Raw genomic sequence first — 24,599 nt, 5'->3', positions numbered from 1 at the left:
CACCCCTCATTTGCGCCTAGCTTCTGGTCCTCTGTGGCCACGACGATTTTGTTGTTGTAGTTCGCCACATGGCCGATCTGCAGAAGCATGTCGCTGGGGGCCATATATAGGCCTATGCCATACATAAAGTCTACAGTGCTCCCGGCATACTGTAGCACGCCCTGGTAGCGTTTGATACAGACGGAAGGTCGATCGGAGAGGCAAATAGCGTCTTCAACGTTCGCGGCAAACTGTTTTTTGCGCGTCGAAGGCTGTGCTCGTGCCTAGAATACGCGCCCTTGTTTGCGCTTGGGCGCCTAGAATAGCCCACACGTATGTCCGGATGGAACCGTTTAGGCGCTCTACACCCCGGCTGCGTGAATTAGTATTCCCGATGACAATTTAGAGTTAACCGACGTTGTTGATTCGTAGGACGGACAATATGGGGACGACTGTACCCAGCGATCACGGATGAAGATCCGCCAATTACTGATGACCACCCCTTGGCCCCGACCGCGCCGACGATTATGGTTGAAAACCCCCCTTAGGGTGTGGCGGCACGCCCATCGCCTGCAGTATATCAGCGAAATACAGAGGCAGCTTGAATCTGAGCGATATCTCCGCCGGGCTTTGTACAAAAAAGTACCGGCGCGGTGTCTTAGCCGTCGAGGCCCTTGATTCGGCCATGCTCACGGCCGGTTTGGGACTAGGGGTTGCAGGTGTGGGACTACTCACAACAATAATTGCAGCTCCTGCTGTCTTGGCCATGGAAGCTGCGGCCCTAGCTTGCGGTGTCTTAAATGCCGCCGAAAAATTCGTTAGCCGCCGGCTTCACGCAAAGGCCAAAAAACATAATGATATACGGCTGTTGGCTGAGGCTAAACTTAACAGCATCCGTGCGCAGGTATCTACGACATTATCTGATGGTGTTATTTCAGACGTAGAGTTCAAGCAAATCGTTCAGGAGCTAAAGAACTACTCTGATCTGAAGCAGGAGATACGCGCCAAGTCTCGTAAGGCATTCAACGCCGTAGAGATTGATGAAAGCACGAAAAAACAGGTTATAGATCGCGGCCGAAAACAAGCTCGGCAAGAGCTGAAAAACGCTCTTTCTGAATGATGTTCTGGGGAGGGCTCCCTAGGGAGGGTGCGCTAATATGCTTATATCTTCACGAAATAAGGCTGGGGGGCCTCTATTTTGTTCTGGGGAGGGCCCCAAGGGGGGCGTGCGCCAGAACCTATAGTGCGTATACTAGAACTCCTGGACCTTGCCTAGAATGGGGGCTGGGAGCCTCTATTTGCCAAAAGGAGGTTGCGCCAGAACCCCTATTCCCTAAACTACTGTAATGGTAGTATGTCTGACTCCAGATCAGAAGGTTGCGTGTTCGAATCACGTCGGGGTCAAAATTACCATTTAATGCGGTTTTTTGCTTTTATATATATTGATCCATTTTTCACCAGGCTGCAGCATCTCGTTTTTTGTGCTACTGACTATGGGAAATGGTAGATGTCCGAATTCCGTCTCTAATTTCAGATCATTACAGGATCAGTTTTAAAGTTATTCCATTGGAAAGATTGAATACACGAACATGTGTTGCACGTTACATCTTAGTTAGTGGGGACGGACAAAATATTTAACAGAAACATTTTAATTTTGTTTATGCGACTTGCAAAAATGGTTGTTTGATTGCATAATTATTTTTTTTGCGTCCTTTAACTGATTAAAGCAAACTTTAAAATCTTTGGGTAAAACCCATTTAATGCTGACTTTCTGATAGACTGCAAGAGCTATTATTTAAATACTTTATTTCTACCTGTATATGCTTTGTTATCACACCATCATTTCAGGTTGTCCTATGTCCATGTAAATTGACATTGCACCAAGTACATGCGAAAAATCAAAGGTTTGCTGACTGGCGACCAAAGATATACACCCACAGTTTCCAACACATGTTTGGACAGCGATGTTTTCACCACAATATTAACGCTGGATCCAGTGTAAAATGTAAGACTGTGTACTAGATTCCCTACAACACTGCGTGTCTCAGTTGTTTTCGGAGTTGAAGAGAAAGATTAGAATTGCATGTCAGACAGACTCCGTGGCGCAAATGGTAGCGCGTCTGACTCAGATCAGAAGGTTGCGTGTTCGAATCACGTCGGGGTCAAAAATTCTTTTTGAACAGGTGTTATTTGCTTTTATATATATTGATCCCATTTTAACGAGGCAGCGGCATCTCGCTTTTTGTGGTACTGACTATGGAAATGGTAGATGTCGAATACCATCTCTAATTTCAGATCATTACAGGATCATTTTTAGGCTATTCCATTGGAAAGATTGAACACACGAACATGTGATGCGCGTTACAGCTTACTGGGGCGTGGGGGGGGGGGGGAGACAAAATATTTAACAGAAACATTTTAATTTTGTTAATGCGACTTGCAAAAATGGTTCTTTAATTGCATAATTATTTTTTTGCGTCATTTAACTGATCAAAGCAAACTGTAATCGTTTGGGTAAAACCCATTTGGAATGCCACATTTATGATAGATTGCAATAGCTATTATTTAAATACTTATTTCCAACTGTATATGCTTTGATATCACACCATCATTTCAGTTTGTCCTATGTCCATGTAAATTGACATTTCCTCCAAGTGCATGCCAAGATTCAAAGATTTGCTGACTGGCGATTGATTCTTACCAAAGATATACACCCACAGTTCTAACACATGTTTGGACAGCAATGTCTTAATCACAATGTTAACGTTGGATTCAGTGTAAAATGTCGGGCTGTGTGCTGGGATTACCAAGAACACTGCGTGTCTCAGTTGTTTCCGGAGTTGACAGAAAGATAAGAATTGTATGTCAGACAGTCCTCCTTGGCGCAATGGTAGCATGTCTGACTCCAGATCAGAAGGTTGCGTGTTCGAATCACTTAGGGTCAAAATTACCATTTAACGGTTTTTTTTTTTTGCTTTTATATATATTGATCCAATTTTCACCAGGCTGCAGCATCTCGTTTTTTTGTGCTACTGACTATGAAATGGTAGATGTCCGAATTCCGCCTCTAATTTTAGATCATTACAGGAATCAGTTTTAAAGTTATTCCCATTAGAAAGGTTGAATACACGAACATGTGTTGCACGTTACATCTTAGTTAGTGGGGACGGACAAAATATTTAACAGAAACATTTTAATTTTGTTGATGCGACTTGCAAAAATGGTTGTTTGATTGCATAATTATTTTTTTGCCTCATTTAAGTGATCAAAGCAAACTTTAAATCTTTGAGTAAAACCCATTTAATGCTAACTTTCTGATAGACTGCAAGAGCTATTATTTAAATACTTTATTTCCACCTGTATATGCTTTGATATCCCACCATCATTTCAGGTTGTCCTATGTCGATGTAAATTGACATTGCCACCAAGTACATGCGAAGAATCAAAGGTTTGCTGACTGGCGACCAAAGATAGACACCCACAGTTCCAACACATGTTTGGACAGCGATGTCTTCACCACAATATTAACGCTGGATCCAGTGTAAAATGTAAGACTGTGTACTAGATTCCCTACAACACTGCGTGTCTCAGTTGTTTTCGGAGTTGACAGAAAGATTAGAATTGCATGTCAGACAGACTCCGTGGCGCAATGGTAGCGCGTCTGACTCCAGATCAGAAGGTTGCGTGTTCGAATCACGTCGGGGTCAAAATTTATTTTTGAACAGGTGTTATTTGCTTTTATATATATTGATCCAATTTTAACGATGCAGCGGCATCTCGCTTTTTGTGCTACTGACTATGGAAATGGTAGATGTCCGAATACCATCTCTAATTTTAGATCATTACAGGATCATCTTTTAGGCTATTCCATTGGAAAGATTGAACACACGAACATGTGATGCGCGTTACAGCTTACTGGGGCGGGTGGGGGGGGGGGGGGGGGGAGGCGACAAAATATTTAACAGAAACGTTTTAATTTTGTTAATGCGACATGCAAAACTGGTAGTTTGATTGCATGATCATCTTGTTGCCTCATTTAACTGATCAAAGCAAACTGTAATCGTTTGGGTAAAACCCATTTGGAATGCCACATTTATGATAGATTGAAATAGCTATTATTTAAATACTTATTTCCAACTGTATATGCTTTGATATCATACCATCATTTCAGTTTGTCCTATGTCCATGTAAATTGACATTGCCTCCAAGTGCATGCCAAGATTCAAAGATTTGCTGACTGCCGATTGATTCTTACCAAAGATATACACCCACAGTTCTAACACATGTTTGGACAGCAATGTCTTCATCACAATATTAACGTTGAATTCAGTGTAAAATGTCGGGCTGTGTGCTGGATTACCAAGAACACTGCGTGTCTCAGTTGTTTCCGGAGTTGACAGAAAGATAAGAATTGTATGTCAGACAGTCTCCTTGGCGCAATGGTAGCATGTCTGACTCCAGATCAGAAGGTTGCGTGTTCGAATCACTTATGGTCAAAATTACCATTTAACGGTTTTTTTTTTTTTGCTTTTATATATATTGATCCAATTTTCACCAGGCTGCAGCATCTCGTTTTTTTGTGCTACTGACTATGGAAATGGTAGATGTCCGAATTCCGCCTCTAATTTTAGATCATTACAGGATCAGTTTTAAAGTTATTCCATTAGAAAGGTTGAATACACGAACATGTGTTGCACGTTACATCTTAGTTAGTGGGGACGGACAAAATATTTAACAGAAACATTTTAATTTTGTTGATGCGACTTGCAAAAATGGTTGTTTGATTGCATAATTATTTTTTGCCTCATTTAAGTGATCAAAGCAAACTTTAAATCTTTGAGTAAAACCCATTTAATGCTAACTTTCTGATAGACTGCAAGAGCTATTATTTAAATACTTTATTTCCACCTGTATATGCTTTGATATCCCACCATCATTTCAGGTTGTCCTATGTCGATGTAAATTGACATTGCCACCAAGTACATGCGAAGAATCAAAGGTTTGCTGACTGGCGACCAAAGATATACACCCACAGTTCCAACACATGTTTGGACAGCGATGTTTTCACCACAATATTAACGCTGGATCCAGTGTAAAATGTAAGACTGTGTACTAGATTCCCTACAACACTGCGTGTCTCAGTTGTTTCCGGAGTTGACAGAAAGATTAGAATTGCATGTCAGACAGACTCCGTGGCGCAATGGTAGCGCGTCTGACTCCAGATCAGAAGGTTGCGTGTTCGAATCACGTCGGGGTCAAAATTTATTTTTGAACAGGTGTTATTTGCTTTTATATATATTGATCCAATTTTAACGATGCAGCGGCATCTCGCTTTTTGTGCTACTGACTATGGAAATGGTAGATGTCCGAATACCATCTCTAATTTTAGATCATTACAGGATCATCTTTTAGGCTATTCCATTGGAAAGATTGAACACACGAACATGTGATGCGCGTTACAGCTTACTGGGGCGGGTGGGGGGGGGGGGGGGAGGGCGACAAAATATTTAACAGAAACGTTTTAATTTTGTTAATGCGACATGCAAAACTGGTAGTTTGATTGCATGATCTTGTTGCGTCATTTAACTGATCAAAGCAAACTGTAATCGTTTGGGTAAAACCCATTTGGAATGCCACATTTATGATAGATTGCAATAGCTATTATTTAAATACTTATTTCCAACTGTATATGCTTTGATATCACACCATCATTTCAGTTTGTCCTATGTCCATGTAAATTAACATTGCCTCCAAGTGCATGCCAAGATTCAAAGATTTGCTGACTGCCGATTGATTCTTACCAAAGATATACACCCACAGTTCTAACACATGTTTGGACAGCAATGTCTTCATCACAATGTTAACGTTGGATTCAGTGTAAAATGTCGGGCTGTGTGCTGGATTACCAAGAACACTGCGTGTCTCAGTTGTTTCCGGAGTTGACAGAAAGATAAGAATTGTATGTCAGACAGTCTCCTTGGCGCAATGGTAGCATGTCTGACTCCAGATCAGAAGGTTGCGTGTTCGAATCACTTAGGGTCAAAATTACCATTTAACTGTTTTTTTTTTTTGCTTTTATATATATTGATCCAATTTTCACCAGGCTGCAGCATCTCGTTTTTTTGTGCTACTGACTATGGAAATGGTAGATGTCCGAATTCCGCCTCTAATTTTAGATCATTACAGGATCAGTTTTAAAGTTATTCCATTAGAAAGGTTGAATACACGAACATGTGTTGCACGTTACATCTTAGTTAGTGGGGACGGACAAAATATTTAACAGAAACATTTTAATTTTGTTTATGCGACTTGCAAAAATGGTTGTTTGATTGCATAATTATTTTTTTTGCGTCCTTTAACTGATTAAAGCAAACTTTAAATCTTTGGGTAAAACCCATTTAATGCTGACTTTCTGATAGACTGCAAGAGCTATTATTTAAATACTTTATTTCCACCTGTATATGCTTTGTTATCACACCATCATTTCAGGTTGTCCTATGTCCATGTAAATTGACATTGCCACCAAGTACATGCGAAAAATCAAAGGTTTGCTGACTGGCGACCAAAGATATACACCCACAGTTCCAACACATGTTTGGACAGCGATGTCTTCACCACAATATTAACGCTGGATCCAGTGTAAAATGTAAGACTGTGTACTAGATTCCCTACAACACTGCGTGTCTCAGTTGTTTTCGGAGTTGAGAGAAAGATTAGAATTGCATGTCAGACAGACTCCGTGGCGCAATGGTAGCGCGTCTGACTCCAGATCAGAAGGTTGCGTGTTCGAATCACGTCGGGGTCAAAAATTCTTTTTGAACAGGTGTTATTTGCTTTTATATATATTGATCCCATTTTAACGAGGCAGCGGCATCTCGCTTTTTGTGCTACTGACTATGGAAATGGTAGATGTCCGAATACCATCTCTAATTTCAGATCATTACAGGATCATTTTTAGGCTATTCCATTGGAAAGATTGAACACACGAACATGTGATGCGCGTTACAGCTTACTGGGGCGTGGTGGGGGGGGAGACAAAATATTTAACAGAAACATTTTAATTTTGTTAATGCGACTTGCAAAAATGGTTCTTTAATTGCATAATTATTTTTTTGCGTCATTTAACTGATCAAAGCAAACTGTAATCGTTTGGGTAAAACCCATTTGGAATGCCACATTTATGATAGATTGCAATAGCTATTATTTAAATACTTATTTCCAACTGTATATGCTTTGATATCACACCATCATTTCAGTTTGTCCTATGTCCATGTAAATTGACATTTCCTCCAAGTGCATGCCAAGATTCAAAGATTTGCTGACTGGCGATTGATTCTTACCAAAGATATACACCCACAGTTCTAACACATGTTTGGACAGCAATGTCTTAATCACAATGTTAACGTTGGATTCAGTGTAAAATGTCGGGCTGTGTGCTGGATTACCAAGAACACTGCGTGTCTCAGTTGTTTCCGGAGTTGACAGAAAGATAAGAATTGTATGTCAGACAGTCTCCTTGGCGCAATGGTAGCATGTCTGACTCCAGATCAGAAGGTTGCGTGTTCGAATCACTTAGGGTCAAAATTACCATTTAACGGTTTTTTTTTTTTTGCTTTTATATATATTGATCCAATTTTCACCAGGCTGCAGCATCTCGTTTTTTTGTGCTACTGACTATGGAAATGGTAGATGTCCGAATTCCGCCTCTAATTTTAGATCATTACAGGATCAGTTTTAAAGTTATTCCATTAGAAAGGTTGAATACACGAACATGTGTTGCACGTTACATCTTAGTTAGTGGGGACGGACAAAATATTTAACAGAAACATTTTAATTTTGTTGATGCGACTTGCAAAAATGGTTGTTTGATTGCATAATTATTTTTTTGCCTCATTTAAGTGATCAAAGCAAACTTTAAATCTTTGAGTAAAACCCATTTAATGCTAACTTTCTGATAGACTGCAAGAGCTATTATTTAAATACTTTATTTCCACCTGTATATGCTTTGATATCCCACCATCATTTCAGGTTGTCCTATGTCGATGTAAATTGACATTGCCACCAAGTACATGCGAAGAATCAAAGGTTTGCTGACTGGCGACCAAAGATATACACCCACAGTTCCAACACATGTTTGGACAGCGATGTTTTCACCACAATATTAACGCTGGATCCAGTGTAAAATGTAAGACTGTGTACTAGATTCCCTACAACACTGCGTGTCTCAGTTGTTTCCGGAGTTGACAGAAAGATTAGAATTGCATGTCAGACAGACTCCGTGGCGCAATGGTAGCGCGTCTGACTCCAGATCAGAAGGTTGCGTGTTCGAATCACGTCGGGGTCAAAATTTATTTTTGAACAGGTGTTATTTGCTTTTATATATATTGATCCAATTTTAACGATGCAGCGGCATCTCGCTTTTTGTGCTACTGACTATGGAAATGGTAGATGTCCGAATACCATCTCTAATTTTAGATCATTACAGGATCATCTTTTAGGCTATTCCATTGGAAAGATTGAACACACGAACATGTGATGCGCGTTACAGCTTACTGGGGCGGGTGGGGGGGGGGGGGGGGAGGGAGACAAAATATTTAACAGAAACGTTTTAATTTTGTTAATGCGACATGCAAAACTGGTAGTTTGATTGCATGATCTTGTTGCGTCATTTAACTGATCAAAGCAAACTGTAATCGTTTGGGTAAAACCCATTTGGAATGCCACAATTATGATAGATTGCAATAGCTATTATTTAAATACTTATTTCCAACTGTATATGCTTTGATATCACACCATCATTTCAGTTTGTCCTATGTCCATGTAAATTAACATTGCCTCCAAGTGCATGCCAAGATTCAAAGATTTGCTGACTGCCGATTGATTCTTACCAAAGATATACACCCACAGTTCTAACACATGTTTGGACAGCAATGTCTTCATCACAATGTTAACGTTGGATTCAGTGTAAAATGTCGGGCTGTGTGCTGGATTACCAAGAACACTGCGTGTCTCAGTTGTTTCCGGAGTTGACAGAAAGATAAGAATTGTATGTCAGACAGTCTCCTTGGCGCAATGGTAGCATGTCTGACTCCAGATCAGAAGGTTGCGTGTTCGAATCACTTAGGGTCAAAATTACCATTTAACGGTTTTTTTTTTTGCTTTTATATATATTGATCCAATTTTCACCAGGCTGCAGCATCTCGTTTTTTTGTGCTACTGACTATGGAAATGGTAGATGTCCGAATTCCGCCTCTAATTTTAGATCATTACAGGATCAGTTTTAAAGTTATTCCATTAGAAAGGTTGAATACACGAACATGTGTTGCACGTTACATCTTAGTTAGTGGGGACGGACAAAATATTTAACAGAAACATTTTAATTTTGTTTATGCGACTTGCAAAAATGGTTGTTTGATTGCATAATTATTTTTTTGCCTCATTTAACTGATCAAAGCAAACTTTAAATCTTTGGGTAAAACCCATTTAATGCTAACTTTCTGATAGACTGCAAGAGCTATTATTTAAATACTTTATTTCCAACTGTATATGCTTTGATATCCCACCATCATTTCAGGTTGTCCTATGTCGATGTAAATTGACATTGCCACCAAGTACATGCGAAGAATCAAAGGTTTGCTGACTGGCGACCAAAGATATACACCCACAGTTCCAACACATGTTTGGACAGCGATGTCTTCACCACAATATTAACGCTGGATCCAGTGTAAAATGTAAGACTGTGTACTAAATTCCCTACAACACTGCGTGTCTCAGTTGTTTCCAGAGTTGACAGAAAGATTAGAATTGCATGTCAGACAGACTCCGTGGCGCAATGGTAGCGCGTCTGACTCCAGATCAGAAGGTTGCGTGTTCGAATCACGTCGGGGTCAAAATTTCTTTTTGAACAGGTGTTATTTGCTTTTATATATATTGATCCAATTTTAACGAGGCAGCGGCATCTCGCTTTTTGTGGTACTGACTATGGAAATGGTAGATGTCCGAATACCGTCTCCAATTTTAGATTATTACAGGATCATTTTTAGGCTATTCCATTGGAAAGATTGAACACACGAACATGTGATGCGCGTTACAGCTTACTGGGGCGGGTGGGGGGGGGGGGGGGAGGGCGACAAAATATTTAACAGAAACGTTTTAATTTTGTTAATGCGACTTGCAAAACTGGTAGTTTGATTGCATGATCATATTGTTGCGTCATTTAACTGATCAAAGCAAACTGTAATCGTTTGGGTAAAACCCATTTGGAATGCCACATTTATGATAGATTGCAATAGCTATTATTTAAATACTTATTTCCAACTGTATATGCTTTGATATCACACCATCATTTCAGTTTGTCCTATGTCCATGTAAATTAACATTGCCACCAAGTGCATGCCAAGATTCAAAGATTTGCTGACTGCCGATTGATTCTTACCAAAGATGTACACCCACAGTTCTAACACATGTTTGGACAGCAATGTCTTCATCACAATATTAACGTTGGATTCAGTGTAAAATGTCGGGCTGTGTGCTGGATTACCAAGAACACTGCGTGTCTCAGTTGTTTCCGGAGTTGACAGAAAGATAAGAATTGTATGTCAGACAGTCTCCTTGGCGCAATGGTGGCATGTCTGATTCCAGATCAGAAGTTTTCGTGTTCGAATCACGTCGGGGTCAAAATTACCATTCAATGGGTGTTTTTTTTTTGCTTTTATATATATTGATCCAATTTTAACGAGGCAGCGGCATCTCGCTTTTTGTGCTACTGACTATGGAAATGGTAGATGTCCGAATACCGTCTTTAATTTCAGATCATTATAGGATCATTTTTTTAAGTTATTCCATTGGAAAGATTGAATACACGAACATGCGTTGCACGTTACATCTTAGTTAGTGGGGACGGACAAAATATTTAACAGAAACATTTTAATTTTGTTTATGCGACTTGCAAAAATGGTTGTTTGATTGCATAATTATTTTTTGCGTCATTTAACTAATCAAAGCAAACTTTAAATCTTAGGGTAAAACCCATTTAATGCTAACTTTCTGATAGACTGCAAGAGCTATTATTTAAATACTTTATTTCCACCTGTATATGCTTTGATATCCCACCATCATTTCAGGTTGTCCTATGTCGATGTAAATTGACATTGCCACCAAGTACATGTGAAGAATCAAAGGTTTGCTGATTGCGACCAAAGATATACACCCACAGTTCCAACACATGTTTGGACAGCGATGTCTTCACCACAATATTAACGCTGGATCCAGTGTAAAATGTCGGGCTGTGTGCTGGATTACCAACAACACTGCGTGTCTCAGTTGTTTCCGGAGTTGACAGAAAGATTAGAATTGCATGTCAGACAGACTCCGTGGCGCAATGGTAGCGCGTCTGACTCCAGATCAGAAGGTTGCGTGTTCGAATCACGTCGGGGTCAAAATTTATTTTTGAACAGGTGTTATTTGCTTTTATATATATATTGATCCCATTTTAACGAGGCAGCGGCATCTCGCTTTTTGTGGTACTGACTATGGAAATGGTAGATGTCCGAATACCGTCTCTAATTTTAGATTATTACAGGATCATTTTTAGGCTATTCCATTGGAAAGATTGAACACACGAACATGTGATGCGCGTTACAGCTTACTGGGGCGGGTGGGGGGGGGGGGGGGGGAGGGCGACAAAATATTTAACAGAAACGTTTTAATTTTGTTAATGCGACTTGCAAAACTGGTAGTTTGATTGCATGATCTTGTTGCGTCATTTAACTGATCAAAGCAAACTGTAATCGTTTGGGTAAAACCCATTTGGAATGCCACATTTATGATAGATTGCAATAGCTATTATATAAATACTTATTTCCAACTGTATATGCTTTGATATCACACCATCATTTCAGTTTGTCCTATGTCCATGTAAATTAACATTGCCTCCAAGTGCATGCCAAGATTCAAAGATTTGCTGACTGCCGATTGATTCTTACCAAAGATATACACCCACAGTTCTAACATATGTTTGGACAGCAATGTCTTCATCACAATATTAACGTTGAATTCAGTGTAAAATGTCGGGCTGTGTGCTGGATTACCAAGAACACTGCGTGTCTCAGTTGTTTCCGGAGTTGACAGAAAGATTAGAATTGCATGTCGGACAGACTCCGTGGCGCAATGGTAGCGCGTCTGACTCCAGATCAGAAGGTTGCGTGTTCGAATCACGTCGGGGTCAAAATTTCTTTTTGAACAGGTGTTATTTGCTTTTATATATATTGATCCCATTTTAACGAGGCAGCGGCATCTCGCTTTTTGTGCTACTGACTATGGAAATGGTAGATGTCCGAATACCGTCTTTAATTTCAGATCATTATAGGATCATTTTTTTAAGTTATTCCATTGGAAAGATTGAATACACGAACATGTGTTGCACGTTACATCTTAGTTAGTGGGGACGGACAAAATATTTAACAGAAACATTTTAATTTTGTTTATGCGACTTGCAAAACTGGTTGTTTGATTGCATAATTATTTTTTGCCTCATTTAACTGATCAAAGCAAACTTTAAATCTTAGGGTAAAACCCATTTAATGCTAACTTTCTGACAGACTGCAAGAGCTATTATTTAAATACTTTATTTCCACCTGTATATGCTTTGATATCCCACCATCATTTCAGGTTGTCCTATGTCGATGTAAATTGACATTGCCACCAAGTACATGCCAAGAATCAAAGGTTTGCTGATTGCGACCAAAGATATACACCCACAGTTCCAACACATGTTTGGACAGCGATGTCTTCACCACAATATTAACGCTGGATCCAGTGTAAAATGTAAGACTGTGTACTAAATTCCCTACAACACTGCGTGTCTCAGTTGTTTCCGGAGTTGAGAGAAAGATTAGAATTGCATGTCAGACAGACTCCGTGGCGCAATGGTAGCGCGTCTGACTCCAGATCAGAAGGTTGCGTGTTCGAATCACGTCGGGGTCAAAATTTCTTTTTGAACAGGTGTTATTTGCTTTTATATATATTGATCCCATTTTAACGAGGCAGCGGCATCTCGCTTTTTGTGCTACTGACTATGGAAATGGTAGATGTCCGAATACCGTCTCTAATTTTAGATTATTACAGGATCATTTTTAGGCTATTCCATTGGAAAGATTGAACACACGAACATGTGATGCGCGTTACAGCTTACTGGGGCGGGTGGGGGGGGGGGGGGGAGGGCGACAAAATATTTAACAGAAACGTTTTAATTTTGTTAATGCGACATGCAAAACTGGTAGTTTGATTGCATGATCTTGTTGCGTCATTTAACTGATCAAAGCAAACTGTAATCGTTTGGGTAAAACCCATTTGGAATGCCACATTTATGATAGATTGCAATAGCTATTATATAAATACTTATTTCCAACTGTATATGCTTTGATATCACACCATCATTTCAGTTTGTCCTATGTCCATGTAAATTAACATTGCCTCCAAGTGCATGCCAAGATTCAAAGATTTGCTGACTGCCGATTGATTCTTACCAAAGATATACACCCACAGTTCTAACATATGTTTGGACAGCAATGTCTTCATCACAATATTAACGTTGAATTCAGTGTAAAATGTCGGGCTGTGTGCTGGATTACCAATAATACTGCGTGTCTCAGTTGTTTCCGGAGTTGACAGAAAGATAAGAACTGTATGTCAGACAGACTCCTTGGCGCAATGGTAGCATGTCTGATTCCAGAACAGAAGGTTGCGTGTTCGAATCACGTCGAGGTCAAACTTACCATTTTATACACTTTTATATATATTGATCCAATTTTCACCAGGCTGCAGCATCTCGTCTTTTTGTGCTACTGACTATGGAAATGGTAGATGTCCGAATTCCGCCTCTAATTTTAGATCATTACAAGATCAGTTTTAAAGTTATTCCAATAGAAAGGTTGAATACACGAACATGTGTTACACGTTACATCTTAGTTAGTGGGGACGGACAAAATATTTAACAGAAACATTTTAATTTTGTTTATGCGACTTACAAAAATGGTAGTTTGATCGCATAATTATTTTTTTGCGTCATTTAACTGATCAAAGCAAACTTTAAATCTTTGGGTAAAACCCATTTGGAATGCCACATTTATGATAGATTGTAATAGCTATTATTCAAATACTTATTTCCAACTGTATATGCTTTGATATCACACCATCATTTCAGTTTGTCCTATGTCCATGTAAATTGACATTGCCTCCAAGTGCATGCCAAGATTCAAAGATTTGCTGACTGCCGATTGATTCTTACCAAAGATATACACCCACAGTTCTAACACATGTTTGGACCAGCAATGTCTTCATCACAATATTACGTTGGATTCAGTGTAAAATGTCGGGCTGTGTGCTGGATTACCAAGAACACTGCGTGTCTCAGTTGTTTCCGGAGTTGACAGAAAGATAAGAATTGTATGTCAGACAGTCTCCTTGGCGCAATGGTGGCATGTCTGACTCCAGATCAGAAGTTTTCGTATTCGAATCACGTCGGGGTCAAAATTACCATTCAATGGGTGTTTTTTTTTTGCTTTTATATATATTGATCCAATTTTCACCAGGCTGCAGCATCTCGTTTTTTTGTGCTACTGACTATGGAAATGGTAGATGTCCGAATTCCGCCTCTAATTTCAGATCATTACAGATCAGTTTTAAAGTTATTCCATTAGAAAGGTTGAATACACGAACATGTGTTGCACGTTACATCTTAGTTAGTGGGGACGGACAAAATATTTAACAGAAACATTTTAATTTTGTTTATGCGACTTGCAAAAATGGTTGTTTGATTGCATAATTATTTTTTGCGTCACTTAACTGATCAAAGCAAACTTGAAATCTTTGGGTAAAACTCATTTAATGCTAACTTTCTGATAGACTGCAAGAGCTATTATTTAAATACTTTATTTCCACCTGTATATGCTTTGATATCCCACCATCATTTCAGGTTGTCCCTATGTCCATGTAAATTGACATTGCCACCAAGTACATGCCAAGAATCAAAGGTTTGCTGACTGGCGACCAAAGATATACACCCACAGTTCCAACACATGTTTGGACAGCGATGTCTTCACCACAATATTAACGCTGGATCCAGTGTAAAATGTCGGGCTGTGTGCTGGATTACCAAGAACACTGCGTGTCTCAGTTGTTTCCGGAGTTGAGAGAAAGATTAGAATTGCATGTCAGACAGACTCCGTGGCGCAATGGTAGCGCGTTTGACTCCAGATCAGAAGGTTGCGTGTTCGAATCACGTCGGGGTCAAAATTTCTTTTTGAACAGGTGTTATTTGCTTTTATATATATTGATCAATTTAACGAGGCAGCGGCATCTCGCTTTTTGTGCTACTGACTATGGAAATGGTAGATGTCCGAATACCGTCTCTAATTTTAGATCATTACAGGATCATTTTTAGGCTATTCCATTGGAAAGATTGAACACACGAACATGTGATGCGCGTTACAGCTTACTGGGGCGGGTGGGGGGAGGGAGGGCGACAAATATATTTAACAGAAATGTTTTAATTTGTTAATGCGACTTGCAAAACTGGTAATTTGATTGCATGATCATCTTGTTGCGTCATTTAACTGATCAAAGCAAACTGTAATCGTTTGGGTAAAACCCATTTGGAATGCCACAATTTATGATAGATTGCAATAGCTATTATTTAAATACTTATTTCCAACTGTATATGCTTTGATATCACACCATCATTTCAGTTTGTCCTATGTCCATGTAAATTGACATTGCCTCCAAGTGCATGCCAAGATTCAAAGATTTGCTGACTGCCGATTGATTCTTACCAAAGATATACACCCACAGTTCTAACACATGTTTGGACAGCAATGTCTTCATCACAATATTAACGTTGGATTCAGTGTAAAATGTCGGGCTGTGTGCTGGATTACCAAGAACACTGCGTGTCTCAGTTGTTTCCGGAGTTGACAGAAAGATAAGAATTGTATGTCAGACAGTCTCCTTGGCGCAATGGTGGCATGTCTGACTCCAGATCAGAAGTTTTCGTATTCGAATCACGTCGGGGTCAAAATTACCATTCAATGGGTGTTTTTTTTTTGCTTTTATATATATTGATCCAATTTTCACCAGGCTGCAGCATCTCGTTTTTTTGTGCTACTGACTATGGAAATGGTAGATGTCCGAATTCCGTCTCTAATTTCAGATCATTACAGGATCAGTTTTAAAGTTATTCCATTAGAAAGGTTGAATACACGAACATGTGTTGCACGTTACATCTTAGTTAGTGGGGACGGACAAAATATTTAACAGAAACATTTTAATTTTGTTTATGCGACTTGCAAAACTGGTTGTTTGATTGCATAATTATTTTTTTGCGTCACTTAACTGATCAAAGCAAACTTTAAATCTTTGGGTAAAACTCATTTAATGCTAACTTTCTGATAGACTGCAAGAGCTATTATTTAAATACTTTATTTCCACCTGTATATGCTTTGATATCCCACCATCATTTCAGGTTGTCCTATGTCCATGTAAATTGACATTGCCACCAAGTACATGCCAAGAATCAAAGGTTTGCTGACTGGCGACCAAAGATATACACCCATAGTTCCAACACATGTTTGGACAGCGATGTCTTCATCACAATATTAACAGTGTAAAATGTCGGGCTGTGTACTGGATTCCCTACAACACTGCGTGTCTCAGTTGTTTCCGGAGTTGACAGAAAGATAAGAATTGCATGTCAGACAGACTCCGTGGCGTAATGTTATCGCGTCTGACTCCAAATCAGAAGGTTGCGTGTTCGGATCACGTCGGGGTCAAAATTTCTTTTTGAACAGGTGTTATTTGCTTTTATATATATTGATCCAATTTTAACGAGGCAGCGGCATCTCGCTTTTTGTACTACTGACTATGGAAGTGGGAGGAGAGTGTGCTAGACGCCGAAGTGAACGGACGTGTCGGTTATTGTCTGCTGTTTACACATTTGTGCAACAACAACGCTTGTTTTTGAAACCGATTTTTTGGTGAACTGTCCTGCTTACAGAGCTTGAGTTTGGCCAGTGGTTACTGTTTGGTGAAGGGCGTGTGACCCGTTGGATCAGGTATGTCCAAGCCCGTGTCGTTCTCGCCTGTAAACAGGCCAAGCAGAACTTTGCCTGTGTCAATCTCTACACGAAGCAGCCCGGCATTTTCTACGGCTGTCCAGAGGGACTTTATTCCTTTTCTGTCAAGTGTGTTAAATATTAAGACAGAGCTAATAAATTTTCAGAAGAATTATTTTAAGAAACACTTCTATCTCCGCGTTTTTACAGTGGCTGGGCATAATGTCCTAGTGAGTAAATCCAATGTTGTTATAAATGGAACGACGTGGTCTATTATGCCCGCGTCGTCAGTTTACCTGAATCTGTGCTGTGCACTGTGGTGTTCTAACTGCGGCGGTTTCTCCCCCATGAGAATCCTCATACAGAGAAGGACTGTACAGATCCATGCCGAATGTGTGACTCAGGGCTTCATACGGTCAGTGACTGTTGTGCGAGAGCAATGTCGTACGCGGCGCGAGTTAAGGGAAACCTACCGACTATGCGCCAGTACAATAAGGAAGACGCCGTTAAACAAGATGACGTTGATGTTGACGTCAGCGAAGATGATGACCCATTCAACGTACCTGCTATGGAACTGGTTCAAGACGAAATCGACGGGAATGGTGACGACAGCGCCGATGATGACGTCAGCGACGACAGCGAGTCTGATAAGGAGATGGACGTCCGGGAGAATACTAAGAACACCGAAGAAGTGGATGTTGGTGATAATGAAACGTCATCAGCTGTCCCGAGGGTGAAGAATGTGGTCGTGGCTGACGTGTACGCTCCCGACGTGCGTTCACCAGTCCCAGTGGAGGAAAAGTGAGCTAAGTTGGACAATGGCAGTACAGCCGAAGAGGCAGCGTCATCTATCCCGCCCAGTTCCCATCCTACTGATTATGATGGTGTTGATGCCGATCAGTCGTCAGACTGTATGACGCCGACTCCATCTCAGGAGGGGGACACCATGCTTCTGGAATACAGAAAAAGAAAATCGCTTGCTTCTCGTGCGAGGCAGCGAATGAAAAGAGACAAATCAGTTGTAGCGTAATTAGGACTCTCTTATTTGACCACAATGGGTATGTACGCTCTACCTTTACTTATTTGTATAATGAGCTTAAATAATATTCGTTTTGGGACTTTAAATATTAATGGTTTACGGGATCCGCCTAACAAGAACATGTCAAGCAATTTGTTTTCGATAAAGGAATTGATGTACTATTCTTACAGGAAACACACTTCGAAAACTATGATGACACTAAATATTTGCAAATCCCGGGCGATGCAAGGTGGGCGTATGGGTCAAATCGAAGTTGTGGGGTGGGAATAATTATTAGGTATACCGTAGACTGCTTTATACGGAAAATACAGAGGTGCCCTAACGGTCGCTACATAAGCATTAGGGTTGAGCTCAACAACACTGCTTTAAACCTTGTTTGCGTATATGCCCCTAATAATCCAAAGGAAAGAAAAGAGTTTATTTCTAATCTGGATAATGTGATGTAGGGCAGTGAGTTGGTTATTATGGGTGGGGATTTTAATTGTGTTGAGAGCATTGAATTAGATAGAGCTGGCTGTACCACTAATGGAAGGAATGATGGAGTGGACGAAATTAATAATTTGAAAAGAGATTTTGGTATTTGTGATATTTTTAGGAAACTGTATCCGAATAAGAATTGTTACACGTGGTCTAGGCGCCAGTGTGCCAGTAGATTGGATAGATTTTATATCCCTAACGCTGTGTTTAAGTATGTAACCCAGTGTGATGCTGTACATGTGTCTTTTTCTGATCATTCGTGTTTGTTTTTTGATATTTCTTTTGAAGATGTCATTTCATGGGGGCCGTTCTACTGGAAGTGTAATACTTCTGTGTTAAATGACACGGAGCTTGTTGATAATATTAAATTCGTCTTCCATGATATTTTCTCTGTCTGTACAACTGGTCATGCAGATCTAATAGACAGATGGGAGACATTTAAAAGGGAATGTAAAGACAGAATTCGGAGTTACTGTAAGGAGAAATCTATGAATAAAAAACGTGATTTGTTGGAACTTGAACAAGAATTAAATGCGTTAAAATCTAGTCCAATCATTAACTGTGAGCGTATTGACAATGTGAAAAAGACTCTAAATGCCCTTGATAAGTCGAATCATGCGGGAGCGGTTATCCGTGCTAAAGCTGTTCATTTTGATCAGGGAGAAAAACCAACCAAATATTTCATTAGACGAGAAGTTGGTAGAGGCAGAAAGAAGATGATCAAAAGTATTACTTGTTATGGTGATTTTTCGATATCCCATGAATCTCAGGAAGGTATTGGTAAGTGTATAAGGTCGTATTATATGAAATTGTATACTGAACAAGATACTGACTCCTCCATTCAAGGTGAGTTCTTGTCATCGCTTCCGATGTTAAATGACGATTGTAAAACTGCCTGCGAAGGCCTTTTGACTGAACAGGAGTTGTTTTTTGCAGTAAAAAATATGTCTAAAAGCCGTTCGCCGGGATGCGACGGTTTGCCAGCAGAGTTTTATGTACAATTTTGGCCCCTGTTTTCGGATGTGTTTACGGATGTAGTTAATTACTGTTTTAACTTGGGTAGATTAAGTAATTCACAGCGTTCTGGGTTAATCACACTATTATGTAAGGACCCCGACAATGCCGAAAGCATAAAAAACTGGAGGCCAGTTAGCTTACTAAATGTAGATTATAAGATTGTTTCTAAAGCTTTGTGCAATCGGTTAAAAAATGTGATCGATACAATTGTACTTCAGAATCAGACATGTGGAATACCAGGCCGAAGTATTTTTGACAACCTTCACTTATTACGAAATACATATGATTATGTTGCACGTAACAGCTTAGTTAGTGGGGACGGACAAAACATTTAAAAGAAACGTGTTATATTTGTTGATGCGACTTGCAAAACTGGTTGTTTGATTGCATGATTATCTTTTTGCGTCATATAACTGATCAAAACAAACTATAATCGTTTGTGCAAAACTCATTTGGAATGCCACATTTCTGATAGACTGTAAGAGCTGTTATTTAAATACTTTACTTCCAGCTGTATATGCTTTGATATTACACCATCATTTCAGGTTGTCCTATGTCCATGTAAATTGACATTGCCACCAAGTAAATACCAAGAATCAAAGGTTTGCTGACTGGCGACTGATTCTTACCAAAGATATACACCGACAGTTATAACACATGTTTGCACACAATGTCTTTTCCAGTATAATATTGCTGGTTTAAGCGTAAATGTCAGGGTTTTCGCCAGAGCAGAATAGATCATTGTTTAATTTCGAGGCAGTTGTTGGCTGTTTCCCAATGCGTCAGTAGAAGACTTATGAGTATAGATATGAGTATATGCTCCTCATAGTGACCATTATATCGTTTATGTAAAGTTTGTCATTTCTAGTGTGCAAAGAGGCCCTGGCATATGTTTTTAATTACACGTTGTTAAATGACGATGAGTGTGGCTCTGCCTTGAATCAGTTAATTGACAAACAGTTAACTTGTCCGTTGTATGTTTACGACATTTGCACATAGTGGGATAACCTTAAGTACACAATCAGGGTCTTTTCACAGTTGTATGGGAAGGACAGATATGAAGAAATTAATGATATTCAGAGAAAATTAAACAGTGAATGTAGACGTGCCAGTGTTGTGCCTGGTTATGATTTAAAGTATATTGTACAACTGCAGGGTAAACTGGATGTTTTTGAAAAGGAGAAGTGTAAGGGTGCGATTTTCCGATCTGAATCCCCCTATTTACACGAGAGTGATAAAAAGTATTTTCTGATTTTGGAAAAACACAAACAAGATAAAAACCATAAACACTTGACGGTATCAAAGGGCAAAATTGTACTAGATTGTAGACGCATTTTAGGCGAAGTGTACTCATATTAAAGTAACTTGTGCAAGTATGATCCGATTTTGATGAAGAAGCCAAGAAAATTGCGTTAGATTCTATAGAGGTAGCCTTAAATGAAGAAGATAGGCTCCTGTGCGTGCAGCCTGTAACACTGGAAGAAATGAGAACATCTTTAGGTGGTATTTCCTGCAATGAAAGCCCGGGTAATGACGGGCTAATGTGGAGTTTTATCGCCACTTTTAGGTCCAGTTCTGTATGATGTATATGAGGATATCTTTAGCAGAGGGCAGCTAACAAGAGTACTGAACAGTGCAGTTGTTTTACTTATTTATGAGCAGAGAGGATTATAAGATTATTTCTAGATGTATGGCCAACCGAATTATTTATTTATTTATTTATTTATTATTTGATTTGTTTTTTACGCCGTACTATTTCACTTATACGACGGCGGCCAGAATTATGGTGGGTGGAAACCGGGCATAGCCCGGGGGAAACCCACGACCATTGCTGACAGACCTTCCCACTTATGACCGGAAAGGAAACCAGGATGAGCTGAACTTGAACCATATTGCGACCACATTGGTGAGAGACTCCTGGAACAATCGTTAATAAAGGGATATGGCTGACACAATATGTAGTCTACGTGATGCCTTATACTATGTAGAGAATGATGACGCCGAAGCATATTTTATTAAACTCCACCAAGAGAAAGCCTTCGACAGAGTAGTACGTGGGTTTTTAAATGATGTTTTAACACACTTTGGATATGGGAATAACTTTCGGAGGTGGATTTCCATTTTCTACACCGACATAAGGTCTTCTGTAAAGTGCAATGGCCATGTATTAATGTCCCTGGCAGGAACACACAATGTTTGCTATTTCAGCATGCAGATGACGCAACTGTAACGGTCCATGATCGTTAAAAGTGTGTTACATGTTGTCGACAAATATTGTAAGGCTTCAAAAGCCAAGGTAAATGTTAAAAATCTGAAATTTACTGCTGTGGTATTAATGATAACGTTGTCAAAATCGAAAACATTCCTGTTGTAAAAGGACTCAATAAAAGTCCTAAGCGTGCACCTTGGTCAGAACCAAAACATATGTAACCAGCGGAATTGGTCAGAAAAGCTCAAAAGTGTACAGTGCACTGTTAATATGGGGAAACAAGGCAAAATTTCCTTGCTAGGCAAAGTCGTAATTATAATGTCATTATTATTGTCTAGATTCTGGTACAACATGACCATTTTACCAGTCCCAGATGCTATTTTACATGATGTAAAGCAAATCTGCATGGGTTTCATTTATTTATTAATTGTCCTAAACATTTATGCGATATTTTGGAAACATTATATCAATCTGCTCACCCAAACTTTTTACACCAAATGTCTTATTAAGAACTGATTCGTTTCGGAGTAACCAGGAAGGGGGGAAATGTAAACTTTGTTTTTGTAAATATTGTCTGTAGTTAAGCCAGATTGGCAATGTACAAAACAATAAATATGATGATGTCTGACGGAAAACAAGGGTCAGTTAAGGTTTTATTTAAGTATTTATTAAAAACAAATCTACTCTCTTCAAGTTTGTATTGGAAAAACGCAAAGATTTGTTTAACAAGCACTTCTTAAAAAATAATTCTTTCACCAAGTTAGATGCTACTGGTGAAGTAACTGTAAATTTACCATATAAGACACCAGAAAGCTGTGCAAGATTTTAAGGGAAGCCACTACTGTGATAAAACTGTTTTTAATCTTTGAGGAAATATAAGAAAATGTCTGCACCATTCCATGTATATTGAAGGTAATAAAACATTTCTCAAAAGAAAAAAAGGACACGATATTAACACTGCCTCCAGATTCTGATCTGGAGGCAGTGTTAATATCGTGTCCTTTTTTTTAAAAGGTTTAGGTTATATGTTCGAACCACGTTGGGGTCAAAATCAGTTTTACACAAGTGTGTTCAACTTTTATATTTATGCATCCACTTTTTACTATGCAGTGGCATCTTGTTTTTGGTGCTACTGATCATGAAAAGGGTAGATGTCAGAATACATTTTCGAGTCTCAGATCGTTTCAGGATCACTACAGAGGCTATTCCAGTGGAAAGTAAAAATCCAAGCAGATGTGCTGTATGTTGCGTCTTAGTTAAGAGAGACGGAGAAAACTTTCCTAAAGAAACGTTTTCCTTTTGTCTGTGTCACTTGCAAAAATCGGTGTTTGATTCCATGATTATCTTTAGGCGTCATGTAAGGGTACCACTATCGGGGAGTAAAGATGAGAAACAACTGATGTGTTTAACTCTCAGATTGGGTCCTCCGTGGCTCAGTTGGTTATTGTGCTAGCGCAGCGTAATGACCCAGGAGCCTCTCACCAATGCGGTCGCTGTAAGTCCAGCTCATGCTGGCTTCCAATTTCGGCCGAACGTGGGAAGGTCTGTCGGCAACCTGCGGATGGTCGTGGGTTTCTCCAGGGGTCTGCCCGGTTTCCACCCACCATAATGCTGTTCGCCGTCGTATTAGTGAAATGTTCTTGAGTACGGCGTAAAACACCAATCAAATAAATAAATAAGTAACTCTCGGATCAGCGCTGGGCTTTACAGAAGATCAAACAGAGAAACACGAAGACGCTTGAATAAGTTCAATACATATATTTAAACAAAAAAACAACAAATATTACAAATGACAATCTCACAACTATATAAAACAATATATATAATTACAAATATATATGTATAGTCTCTTACAGATGACAGCATCTAAATCCGGATGGAATTTTCCGGCTTCAAAATGGCGAGCCATTCCACGTAAATATAGAATCTACAGTCCAGAGGAATTTCTCAGTCGACGGATGACAGGATGACAATGCCGAGCATGGCACGCTGACGATGGTTTATTCCCCAACTGCCTGTGAATGTGTAATTTCTCAGGGCGGACAGGTTGACAGTAGCGTCCGTGATGCCAAACTGGTGATGTTAGTTTCACTCCCCGGAAATATTCACAAAGTCACTTTCAGGGTAAACTGGGATGAAATGTTTGTCATCGCACAAAGAGACAATAAGCTATACAAGCTCCAATATAACGTCTCAAATATAGCAAGTGCTACGTACAGACAATGGAGTACAAATGACGAATAAGGAATGGCGTGAAAGTTGATTTCTCCTGTAAAATCATTCATAGTGGGTGACATAAACCCTGTAAAATCATTCATAGTGGATGACATAAACATGACTGCTCTCAAATGGACGTGAGTAAAATTAATGACTGCTGACAAGTGTTCTTGAATGAATGACTTCGAGCTTCACAACTCCATCGCTTATACTAACGTAAAGAAAAGTTTGGATGGTTTATGCAGTAGGCACCACCAGATAGAAAAAAATGTGCTCTTTTCAGCCTATAGTGTCATGTTTTTAAGTTTTCTTCTCCTTTAACTTCACAGGCTGTTCTATCCCATCCTCTTCTCCCTGGAGCAAAACAACTCCCATGTCACTAGTGTCCACTGCCATTTTAAAAGGACGGGTAAAATTTGGAGCTTTCAAAATAGGAGGGTTAGATAGAATGGCCTTTAACCCATCAAAAGCTGATTGACAACTGTCCGACCATATAAACTTCACATTCTTTTCAAGCAACTGAGACAGTGGAGCAGCAACATCGCTTAAATTG

The 24,599-nt window shown here is 39.5% G+C and overlaps 10 non-coding genes across 10 annotated transcripts; all 10 read left to right on the top strand.

The window, feature by feature from the left end:
* Nucleotides 1-3,614: 3,614 nt before the first annotated feature.
* Trnaw-cca (transfer RNA tryptophan (anticodon CCA)) lies at nt 3,615-3,686 on the top strand. Its single transcript has one exon. It is a non-coding gene; the product is annotated as a tRNA-Trp (tRNA).
* A 1,479-nt stretch (nt 3,687-5,165) lies between these two features.
* On the top strand, nt 5,166-5,237 carry Trnaw-cca (transfer RNA tryptophan (anticodon CCA)). Its single transcript has one exon. It is a non-coding gene; the product is annotated as a tRNA-Trp (tRNA).
* A 1,475-nt stretch (nt 5,238-6,712) lies between these two features.
* Nucleotides 6,713-6,784, top strand: Trnaw-cca (transfer RNA tryptophan (anticodon CCA)). The gene has a single exon. It is a non-coding gene; the product is annotated as a tRNA-Trp (tRNA).
* A 1,467-nt stretch (nt 6,785-8,251) lies between these two features.
* Trnaw-cca (transfer RNA tryptophan (anticodon CCA)) lies at nt 8,252-8,323 on the top strand. The gene has a single exon. It is a non-coding gene; the product is annotated as a tRNA-Trp (tRNA).
* A 1,474-nt stretch (nt 8,324-9,797) lies between these two features.
* Trnaw-cca (transfer RNA tryptophan (anticodon CCA)) lies at nt 9,798-9,869 on the top strand. Its single transcript has one exon. It is a non-coding gene; the product is annotated as a tRNA-Trp (tRNA).
* A 1,476-nt stretch (nt 9,870-11,345) lies between these two features.
* Nucleotides 11,346-11,417, top strand: Trnaw-cca (transfer RNA tryptophan (anticodon CCA)). The gene has a single exon. It is a non-coding gene; the product is annotated as a tRNA-Trp (tRNA).
* Nucleotides 11,418-12,133: 716 nt separating this feature from the next.
* On the top strand, nt 12,134-12,205 carry Trnaw-cca (transfer RNA tryptophan (anticodon CCA)). Its single transcript has one exon. It is a non-coding gene; the product is annotated as a tRNA-Trp (tRNA).
* Nucleotides 12,206-12,891: 686 nt separating this feature from the next.
* Nucleotides 12,892-12,963, top strand: Trnaw-cca (transfer RNA tryptophan (anticodon CCA)). Its single transcript has one exon. It is a non-coding gene; the product is annotated as a tRNA-Trp (tRNA).
* Nucleotides 12,964-15,198: 2,235 nt separating this feature from the next.
* Trnaw-cca (transfer RNA tryptophan (anticodon CCA)) lies at nt 15,199-15,270 on the top strand. The gene has a single exon. It is a non-coding gene; the product is annotated as a tRNA-Trp (tRNA).
* A 1,463-nt stretch (nt 15,271-16,733) lies between these two features.
* On the top strand, nt 16,734-16,805 carry Trnaw-cca (transfer RNA tryptophan (anticodon CCA)). The gene has a single exon. It is a non-coding gene; the product is annotated as a tRNA-Trp (tRNA).
* Nucleotides 16,806-24,599: the final 7,794 nt, after the last annotated feature.

The sequence above is a fragment of the Liolophura sinensis genome, chromosome 1 (genome assembly GCF_032854445.1).
Source record: "Liolophura sinensis isolate JHLJ2023 chromosome 1, CUHK_Ljap_v2, whole genome shotgun sequence".
In the NCBI taxonomy this organism is placed as follows: Eukaryota; Metazoa; Mollusca; class Polyplacophora; order Chitonida; family Chitonidae; genus Liolophura; species Liolophura sinensis.
Note: the sequence above shows the minus strand (reverse complement) of the source record. Positions and strands in the feature narration are given on the sequence as shown.